Here is a 10,786-nt window from a genome sequence, read left to right as displayed (position 1 = left end):
AGTATCCCTGTGCAGTCCGGCGTGTATCCCCACCGGTACGTGTACCTCCGGTTGGGAACCGCTGCTCTAGGCTGAAGGAGGCTCAAACCTTCAAGTGCTTAGGATGGAAAAACAGCCCGGTAAATGTATGGAAGCAGCACTAATGGAGGTGCGGTCTGAGGGATGGGGTCTGTTGTATGCAAGTGTGGCCTTCCTTGCATCTTAACAACACACAAAACAGGCCCCTCAGACACGCCAGCCTACCAGAAATCTTCATGGCGAGCCCTATGACCAGTCCGCCCGAGAGTGTATATATAAATACACAATGGGGTTTATTCATGAAGCAGTGAAAAGAGTGGAGAAGTGAGCCAGTAGAGTAGGTGCCCATGGCAACCAATCAGTGTTGAGGTAACATTTATAAAGTGAATTCCAAAAAATGATACGTAGCATCTGATTGGTTGCCATGGGCTACGTCTCCACGCTTTTCACTGCTTCATAAACAGACCATACTCTCCAACTGTACCTTTTTGGCAGGTACAGTACCTTTTATAATGGTTTGTACCTGCCAAAAGGGGCTTTGTACCGATTTTTGACGCTCCGAATTTTCTAATTTGTACCAGTATTTATATGTAAAATGTTATGACAGACTCCAATATCACATATAAAGGGAAAGGGGCCCTAGACTGCACATCTGAACTACAAGTAATGAGAGTTGCTAATTTGCTGAGATCTGTAGTGTCACAAAGAAAAGTCATGCAGAAGGCCAGAAGCACTATCCAAACATTGCAAATTAGAATTGTAATAAATTTTGCAATCAAATCAAGGTATCTAGCACAATCTTGGGCCAAATTTCGGGCTTATCCACTTTCTCTCCAAAGCCCCTAAACTGACAGAACAACCCACTAACACTGTCACTATGCTGCACGCCTGGCACTGTGCTGGGGAACGTCACATGCTCTGTGTGAAAGTTAGGGTCAAGGGAACCAGGAACCTACAGCGCTCCTTTCTGCAGCCGTGTGCTAATACAAATAAAGTTGCGTTTATTTACCAGAACTCCGTCCGTGTTGCCGCGGGGGTCGCTGGGAGTTGTAGTCTTACCTCCTAGTCCTGCTCCTCCTCTCATGGCCGGCTCTGTCTGTGGGGCCGCACCGAGCAGCGGATTGGGCCGAGTAGAGGGCTGCATGTGGCCTGGCACGGAAAGGGACAAGAGGCCTTGCGGTGCGGAATAAGGTGAGGACATGGCTCCGTCCCGGAGAAGCTTTGTGTGTCTTGCGTGGGGAGGCGCCGCAGGGAGGGTGCGGGTCAGGCCCGGTGAGGAGGGTACGGGTCAGGCCCGGGGAGGAGGCGCCGCAGGGAGGGTGCGGGTCAGGCCCGGTGAGGAGGGTACGGGTCAGGCCCGGGGAGGAGGCGCCGCCGCCGCAGCTTGGGTGCTGGTCAGGCGCTATGCGGAGGCTTTGTGATGAGCGGGTCCAGGCGGAGTCAGCAGTGAGAGTGCTATCGGGGGAGGCTGGGAGGATGTGTGTACCCTGAGATGCATGCAGGGGCACCTACCTGCCCGGGATGTTCCAGCACCTACCTAATATGTCCACCTGTGTCTGCGCACACCTGTACGTTACACGTGTGTTGGCATGTGTTACGGACAGTTACTTCGGTACGCTGGAGACAACGTGGGGACAAAGAGGCAGCCCAGCCCGGTACCGTGCCCCGGCCTGCTGTGCCTTCTCATCACATCAGTCCTATGTGTCGTGTCCTGTCACTGTGCTATAGTTCTGTGTGTGCAATGATATAGTTCTGTGTGTGCAGTAGTAGTGTTCCATGCTTGCCTTTGTTTGTGTGGTGCAAAGTGCTCCAATATTTATACAGGCCCAATTGTTCATTGGTAAGTTCTGAGATTCGCTCTCCTAGTGAGGTTACTACTACAACATGTTTGTTTAAATAGATTTAAAATTGTTTCTGACCACTTTGTGCCACTATTTATGTTTTGTCACATTTCACGTTGCAGTGAAACAATGTGCTTCTTCAGTTTTGGATTCGGTAACAAAGACCCAAATTTATCAAGCCTTGGAGACCGGGTCGGACTGGCCCACAGGGGTACCAGGGAAACCACCGGTAGGCCCCACTGCCTGAGGGTGCACTCCTTCCTCTAGGGATCAGGTTCCAGACTGTGCATTTGTATTATACATGGTAGATATGTTGCATTACACTGCACTAGACTATTGTATTTCGATCCTCTGTGGAGGCTGGCCACGCCCCTAAGTATGGGCCCCTATTACTGCATTACCCCGGTGGGCCCTTCATGCCCCAGTCCGACACTGCTTGGAGAGGTAAATAGCACGGTAATAAAGCACCAACCAGTGCCTAACTGCCATGTTACAGGCTGTGCATGAAAAATTACAGGAGTTGATTGGCTGGTACTTTATCACTGTACTGTTTATCACTCTCCAAGGCATGATACATTGGGACCAAAGTTACATATATACATGTGACATGCATATAAAGTTGCTGTGGGAATGCCTTTTAAATATGTGCAAGGTACTTATATTAACTAGGAGACTAAATCTGAATAGCCTTCTGTAAAGTAGAGCATTTCTGCCTTGTCTTTAAGCCATGTACTTTATACATTATCACACTTTCAGTTAAAAATCAATATCTCTTATTGCACCCAAATTCTGGCACACTAAAGTGAAACTACATCTCTCCTGTCATGTGTAGTATTAACACTTGCATGTGACAGGTGTTTTTTCTTTGCCTTGTTAGCATGGAGTGATTTGAATGTAGTAAGCGTACATGAGATCAAATGGAGTATAGTATTGCCATATAGGGGTCTATTCATGTAGAAAACGAAAACAGAATTGCTACTTATCACTATACATCGCATCGCTTCGATGCGATGTATAGCTGTAATAAGTAGCAATTCATGTATACTTACCCTTCCGACGCTGCGGTGTCTGGGGCTCCTGCGGTGAGGTCATCTCCAGCGGTCCCTCCCTGCGATGCGCGGAGTCCAGCGGCAGGTCCCTTTGCGCATGTGTAGCTTGTTGACCTCCCGGCAGGCTGCAGTGGTTGTTGGGAGGTCAGGGGGCGGAGCCTGCGCCAGGTGCCGAGCAGAGCGAGGGAAGGATTGAGCTTCCCTGCCGTCTCTGCACCACAGTTCAGGTTACGCCGTCCTGAGATGGCGAACCTGAACTCCATGGAGAAGCGGAAAGCTGAGCTTTCTGCACCTTCATGAATCGCACTCACCATACAAAGGTATGGTGATGCGATTCAGGCACAGAGTGGGGGTACCGCTGGAGAAGTCAGAGACTTCTCCACGGTAACCCGCTCTGTGAATTGCAGTAGGCAGAGAAAAGCCCTGTTTAACGCAAAACAGGGCTTTTCACTGCTACGTGAATAGACCCCATAATCAGCCAACTATCTTATTTATTATTTATTTATTTACAGTTTCTTAAATAGCGCAGGATATTCCGTTGCGCTTTACAATTAGATTAAAACTGGGCAAAAAACAGACAGATATAGAGGTAGGAAGGCTCTGCTCGCAAGCTTACAATCTATAGGGAAATAGGCCTTTGTACACAAGGATAAATGCTACCTATTGCATAATGGTCCACCAGATTACTAGGTTCTTAATGGGTTGTATGATATGATCACCCAGCAATGTTCGCCAAGCGTCAGGAGAGTGAGAAAAGGCAAAATATTTGAGGTTATGTGTACTGTATGGAGAGGATGTAATTAGATAGGGAAGCATTGAAGATTATATGGGTTGGTCTGGAATTTGATAGGTTTGTCTGAAGAGTTGGATTTTCAGGGAACGTTTAAAGGTTTGCAGACTAGAGGTGAGTCTTATTGTGCATGGGAGGGTGAAGCCCGGATAAAGTCCTGTAATTTTGAGTAGGAACAAGTAATACGTGTGGATGAGAGATGCAGAGCGGAGAGGTCGGGTAGGGAGATATTTTGAGATGAGTGAAAAGATGTACGTTGGTGCATTTTGGTTACTAGCCTTGTATGTAAGTAAAAGTATTTTATATTTAATACGGTAGAATACCAGTAACCAATTGAGGGACTGACAAAGCGTATCTGCAGATGATGAACGTCTAGCGAGGAAGATTAGCCTTGCAGCTGCATTCAAAATGGATTGTAGTGGTGAGAGCCTATGTTTGGGAAGACCAGTCAGGAGAATTATGTATGTAGGAGATAATGAGAGCATGGATCAGAGTTTTTGCTGTGTCTTGTGTAAGATATGGTTGTGTTTTGGGTATGTTTCTAAAGTGCCCTACACACTTAAAGATTATCTGTCCAATCTTTCTGGTTGGAACAAAAATCTGGTAATGTATGGGAGCAAATGACAATTGACCATTTGCTCTCAAACACTGGACAACAGACAAAAATGGACTTTCAAACAAATTGGTTAAGTTTGTTTCGTTAAAACAATTGATCTTAACAACCATTTCTCTAACGTCCTAGTGGATGCTGGGGACTCCGAAAGGACCATGGGGAATAGCGGCTCCGCAGGAGACTGGGCACAAAAGTGAAAAGCTTTAGGACTACCTGGTGTGCACTGGCTCCTCCCCCTATGACCCTCCTCCAAGCCTCAGTTAGATTTTTGTGCCCGAACGAGACGGGTGCAGGCTAAGGGGCTCTCCTGAGCTGCTTAGTGTAAAAGTTTAAAGTAGGTTTTTTATTTTCAGTGAGACCTGCTGGCAACAGGCTCACTGCACCGAGGGACTAAGGGGAGAAGAAGCGAACTCACCTGCGTGCAGAGTGGATTGGGCTTCTTAGGCTACTGGACATTAGCTCCAGAGGGACGATCACAGGCCCAGCCATGGATGGGTCCCAGAGCCGCGCCGCCGTCCCCCTTACAGAGCCAGAAGACGGAAGAGGTCCGGAAAATCGGCGGCAGAAGACGTCCTGTCTTCTATAAGGTAGCGCACAGCACTGCAGCTGTGCGCCATTGCTCTCAGCACACTTCACACTCCGGTCACTGAGGGTGCAGGGCGCTGGGGGGGGGGGCGCCCTGAGACGCAATAAAAACACCTTTTTTGGCAAAAAATACATCACATATAGCTCCTGGGCTATATGGATGTATTTAACCCCTGCCAATTTTTACATAAAAAAGCGGGAGAAAGGCCGCCGAAAAAGGGGCGGGGCCTATCTCCTCAGCACACTAAAACAAGAGAGGGGGGGCACTAATTTGGCATATAAATATACAGCAGCTATATTAGGGAAAAACACTTATATAAGGTTATCCCTGTATATATATAGCGCTCTGGTGTGTGCTGGCAAACTCTCCCTCTGTCTCCCCAAAGGGCTAGTGGGGTCCTGTCCTCTATCAGAGCATTCCCTGTGTGTGTGCTGTGTCGGTACGTTGTGTCGACATGTATGAGGAGGAAAATGATGTGGAGGCGGAGCAATTGCCTGTGTTAGTGATGTCACCCCCTAGGGAGTCGACACCTGACTGGATGGTCTTATGGAAAGAATTACGTGATAGTGTCAGCACTTTACAAAAGACTGTTGACGACATGAGACAGCTGGCAAATCAGTTAATACCTGTACAGGCGTCTCAAACACCGTCAGGGGCTCTAAAGCGCCCGTTACCTCAGGTGGTCGACACAGACCCAGACACGGACACTGACTCCAGTGTCGACGGTGAGGAAACAAACGTATTTTCCAGTAGGGCCACACGTTACATGATCACGGCAATGAAGGAGGTTTTGAACATTTCTGATACTACAAGTACCACAAAAAAGGGTATTATGTGGGGTGTGAAAAAACTACCCGTAGTTTTTCCTGAATCAGATGAATTAAATGAGGTGTGTGATGAAGCGTGGGTTTCCCCCGATAAAAAACTGCTAATTTCTAAAAAGTTATTGGCATTATACCCTTTCCCGCCAGAGGTTAGGGCGCGTTGGGAAACACCCCCTAGCGTAGATAAGGCGCTCACACGCTTATCAAAACAAGTGGCGTTACCGTCCCCAGATACGGCCGCCCTCAAGGAACCAGCTGACAGAAAGCTGGAAAATATCCTTAAAAGTATATACACACATACTGGTATTATACTGCGACCAGCAATCGCCTCAGCCTGGATGTGCAGTGCTGGGGTGGCTTGGTCGGATTCCCTGACTGAAAATATTGATACCCTAGACAAGGACAATATATTATTGACTATAGAGCATTTAAAGGATGCATTTCTATATATGCGAGATGCACAGAGGGATATTTGCACACTGGCATCAAGAGTAAGTGCGATGTCCATTTCTGCCAGAAGAGGATTATGGACACGACAGTGGTCAGGTGATGCGGATTCCAAACGGCATATGGAAGTATTGCCGTATAAAGGGGAGGAGTTATTTGGGGTCGGTCTATCGGACCTGGTGGCCACGGCAACGGCTGGAAAATCCACCTTTTTACCCCAAGTCACCTCGCAGCAGAAAGAGATACCGTCTTTTCAGGCTCAGTCCTTTCGTCCCCATAAGGGCAAGCGGGCAAAAGGCCACTCATATCTGCCCCGGGGCAGAGGAAGGGGAAAAAGACTGCAGCAGACAGCCTCTTCCCACGAACAGAAGCCCTCCCCCGCTTCTGCCAAGTCCTCAGCATGACGCTGGGGCCTTACAAGCGGACTCAGGCACGGTGGGGGCCCGTCTCAAGAATTTCAGCGCGCAGTGGGCTCACTCGCAAGTGGACCCCTGGATCCTGCAGGTAGTATCTCAGGGGTACAAATTGGAATTCGAGATGTCTCCCCCTCGCCGGTTCCTGAAGTCTGCTTTACCAATGTCTCCCCCCGACAGAGAGGCGGTATTGGAAGCCATTCACAAGCTGTATTCCCAGCAGGTGATAATCAAGGTACCCCTCCTACAACAGGGAAAGGGGTATTATTCCACGCTGTTTGTGGTACCGAAGCCGGACGGCTCGGTGAGACCCATTTTAAATCTGAAATCCTTGAACACTTACATAAAAAGGTTCAAGTTCAAGATGGAGTCACTCAGAGCAGTGATAGCGAACCTGGAAGAAGGGGACTATATGGTGTCTCTGGACATCAAGGATGCTTACCTCCATGTCCCAATTTGCCCTTCTCACCAAGGGTACCTCAGGTTTGTGGTACAGAACTGTCACTATCAGTTTCAGACGCTGCCGTTTGGATTGTCCACGGCACCCCGGGTCTTTACCAAGGTAATGGCCGAAATGATGATTCTTCTTCGAAGAAAAGGCGTCTTAATTATCCCTTACTTGGACGATCTCCTGATAAGGGCAAGGTCCAGAGAACAGTTAGAGGTCGGAGTAGCACTATCTCAAGTAGTACTACGACAGCACGGATGGATTCTAAATATTCCAAAATCGCAGCTGATTCCGACGACACGTCTGCTGTTACTAGGGATGATTCTGGACACAGTACAGAAAAAGGTGTTTCTCCCGGAGGAGAAAGCCAAGGAGTTATCCGACCTAGTCAGGAACCTCCTAAGACCAGGCCAAGTGTCAGTACACCAATGCACAAGGGTCCTGGGAAAGATGGTGGCTTCTTACGAAGCGATTCCATTCGGCAGATTCCACGCAAGAACTTTTCAGTGGGATCTGCTGGACAAATGGTCCGGATCGCATCTTCAAATGCATCAGCGGATAACCCTGTCTCCAAGGACAAGGGTGTCTCTCCTGTGGTGGTTACAGAGTGCTCATCTCCTAGAGGGCCGCAGATTCGGCATTCAGGATTGGGTCCTGGTGACCACGGATGCCAGCCTGAGAGGCTGGGGAGCAGTCACACAGGGAAGAAATTTCCAGGGCTTGTGGTCAAGCATGGAAACGTCACTTCACATAAATATCCTGGAACTAAGGGCCATTTACAATGCCCTAAGTCAGGCAAGACCTCTGCTTCAGGGTCAGCCGGTGTTGATCCAGTCGGACAACATCACGGCAGTCGCCCACGTAAACAGACAGGGCGGCACAAGAAGCAGGAGGGCAATGATGGAAGTGGCAAGGATTCTTCGCTGGGCGGAGAATCATGTGATAGCACTGTCAGCAGTGTTCATTCCGGGAGTGGACAACTGGGAAGCAGACTTCCTCAGCAGACACGATCTTCACCCGGGGGAGTGGGGACTTCACCCAGAAGTCTTCCACATGATTGTGAACCGTTGGGAAAAACCAAAGGTGGACATGATGGCGTCCCGCCTCAACAAAAAACTGGACAGATATTGCGCCAGGTCAAGGGACCCTCAGGCAATAGCTGTGGACGCTCTGGTAACACCGTGGGTGTACCAGTCAGTGTATGTGTTCCCTCCTCTTTCTCTCATACCAAAAGTACTGAGAATCATAAGAAGGAGAGGAGTAAAGACTATACTCGTGGCTCCGGATTGGCCAAGAAGGACTTGGTACCCGGAAATTCAAGAGATGCTCACGGAAGACCCGTGGCCTCTACCTCTAAGAAAGGACCTGCTCCAGCAGGGACCATGTCTGTTCCAAGACTTACCGCGGCTGCGTTTGACGGCATGGCGGTTGAACGCCGGATCCTGGAGGAAAAAGGCATTCCGGATGAAGTCATCCCTACCCTGATCAAAGCCAGGAAGGATGTAACCGTACAACATTATCACCGTATTTGGCGTAAATATGTTGCATGGTGCGAGGCCAGGAAGGCCCCTACAGAGGAATTTCAACTGGGTCGTTTCCTGCATTTCCTGCAAACAGGACTGTCTATGGGCCTCAAATTAGGGTCCATTTAGGTTCAAATTTCGGCCCTGTCAATATTCTTCCAAAAAGAACTGGCTTCTGTTCCTGAAGTTCAGACGTTTGTCAAGGGAGTACTGCATATACAGCCTCCTTTTGTGCCTCCAGTGGCACCTTGGGATCTCAATGTAGTTTTGGGATTCCTAAAATCACATTGGTTTGAACCACTCACCACTGTGGACTTAAAATATCTCACATGGAAAGTGGTAATGCTGTTGGCCCTGGCTTCAGCCAGGCGTGTCTCAGAATTGGCGGCTTTATCCTATAAAAGCCCTTACCTAATTTTTCATACGGACAGGGCAGAATTGAGGACTCGTCCTCAATTTCTCCCTAAGGTGGTTTCAGCTTTTCACTTGAACCAGCCTATTGTGGTGCCTGCGGCTACTAGGGACTTGGAGGATTCCAAGTTGCTGGACGTAGTCAGGGCCCTGAAAATGTATGTTTCCAGGACGGCTGGAGTCAGAAAATCTGATTCGCTGTTTATCCTGTATGCACCCAACAAGCTGGGTGCTCCTGCTTCTAAGCAGACGATTGCTCGTTGGATTTGTAGTACAATTCAGCTTGCACATTCTGTGGCAGGCCTGCCACAGCCAAAATCTGTTAAAGCCCATTCCACACGGAAAGTGGGCTCATCTTGGGCGGCTGCCCGAGGGGTCTCGGCTTTACAACTTTGCCGAGCAGCTACTTGGTCAGGGGCAAACACGTTTGCTAAATTCTACAAATTTGATACCCTGGCTGAGGAGGACCTGGAGTTCTCTCATTCGGTACTGCAGAGTCATCCGCACTCTCCCGCCCGTTTGGGAGCTTTGGTATAATCCCCATGGTCCTTTCGGAGTCCCCAGCATCCACTAGGACGTTAGAGAAAATAAGAATTTACTTACCGATAATTCTATTTCTCATAGTCCGTAGTGGATGCTGGGCGCCCATCCCAAGTGCGGATTGTCTGCATTACTTGTACATAGTTATTGTTACAAAATCGGGTTATTGTTGTTGTGAGCCATCTTTTCAGAGGCTCCTTCTGTTATCATGCTGTTAACTAGGTTCAGATTACAAGTTGTACGGTGTGATTGGTGTGGCTGGTATGAGTCTTACCCGGGATTCAAAATCCTTCCTTATTGTGTACGCTCGTCCGGGCACAGTATCCTAACTGAGGCTTGGAGGAGGGTCATAGGGGGAGGAGCCAGTGCACACCAGGTAGTCCTAAAGCTTTTTACTTTTGTGCCCAGTCTCCTGCTGAGCCGCTATTCCCCATGGTCCTTTCGGAGTCCCCAGCATCCACTACGGACTATGAGAAATAGAATTATCGGTAAGTAAATTCTTATTTTCTGTCCATTTTCTGGATTTTGGGAGCAAATGGTTGATTGTCATTTGCTCCCAGACATTGCCAGATTTTCTTTCCAATCAGACAGATTGGACAGATAATCTTTAAGTGTGTAGGGCCCTTTAGATGTATGTAACACGATTTTGAGACAGATTGAATGTGGGGAACAAAGGAGAGTTCAGAGTCAAGAATGAAACCAAGGCAGTCAGTAAGCTTGTGGGGTAGGGTTGATTGCTGAGTTATCAACAGTGATAGAGATATCAGGTTGCTAATTACTATTGGCTGGTGGAAATATAATTAATTCTGTTTTGGAACTATTAAGTTTGAGGTGGTGAGATGTCCTCAAAGATGAAATGGCAGAAAGGCATCCAGTGACACAGCCCAATACAGATGGTGACAAATCTGGAGAGGATGGGTAGATTTGTGTATCATCCGCATTTAGATGATACTGAAATCCAAAAGAGCTGATTAATTTGTAAAGAGATGTGGTATAGATTGAGAAAAGCAGAGGACCTAAGACTGAGGCTTGCGGTACTCCAACTGAGAGAGGTAGTGAAGAGGCGGTAGAATCGGAGAAACGAACACTGAAGGAACAATTAGATAGGTAGGCTGAGAACCAAGAAAGGGCTGTGTCCTGAAGACCTAGGGATTTTGGTGTTTATTTTGAGAAGAGAGTGGTCAAGCAGCAGAAAGATCAGGGAGAATAATACCCCTTTTCCACTGCTACAGCCCCCTTTCCCACAGCGCTCACCAACCCGGCATATTGCCGGGTTGGTGACG

The 10,786-nt window shown here is 48.3% G+C and overlaps 1 protein-coding gene across 2 annotated transcripts in view; it reads left to right on the top strand.

The window, feature by feature from the left end:
• Nucleotides 1–1,006: 1,006 nt before the first annotated feature.
• SOCS6 (suppressor of cytokine signaling 6) overlaps nucleotides 1,007–10,786 on the top strand; it is an 86,468-nt gene continuing 76,688 nt past the window's right edge. Inside the window, exon 1 of one of the 2 annotated variants that reach the window (XM_063923383.1) lies at nucleotides 1,007–1,209. The gene's annotated coding sequence lies outside the window, so the exon portion shown is untranslated. Of the gene's footprint in view, nucleotides 1,210–1,998; nucleotides 2,089–10,786 lie in introns of those variants that run through there. The other variant, XM_063923384.1, reaches the window with a different exon arrangement.

This window comes from Pseudophryne corroboree, chromosome 5 (assembly GCF_028390025.1).
Source record: "Pseudophryne corroboree isolate aPseCor3 chromosome 5, aPseCor3.hap2, whole genome shotgun sequence".
Taxonomy (NCBI): Eukaryota; Metazoa; Chordata; class Amphibia; order Anura; family Myobatrachidae; genus Pseudophryne; species Pseudophryne corroboree.
The sequence above is the reverse complement of the archived record's forward strand: the minus strand, read 5'-3'. Positions and strand labels throughout refer to the sequence as shown.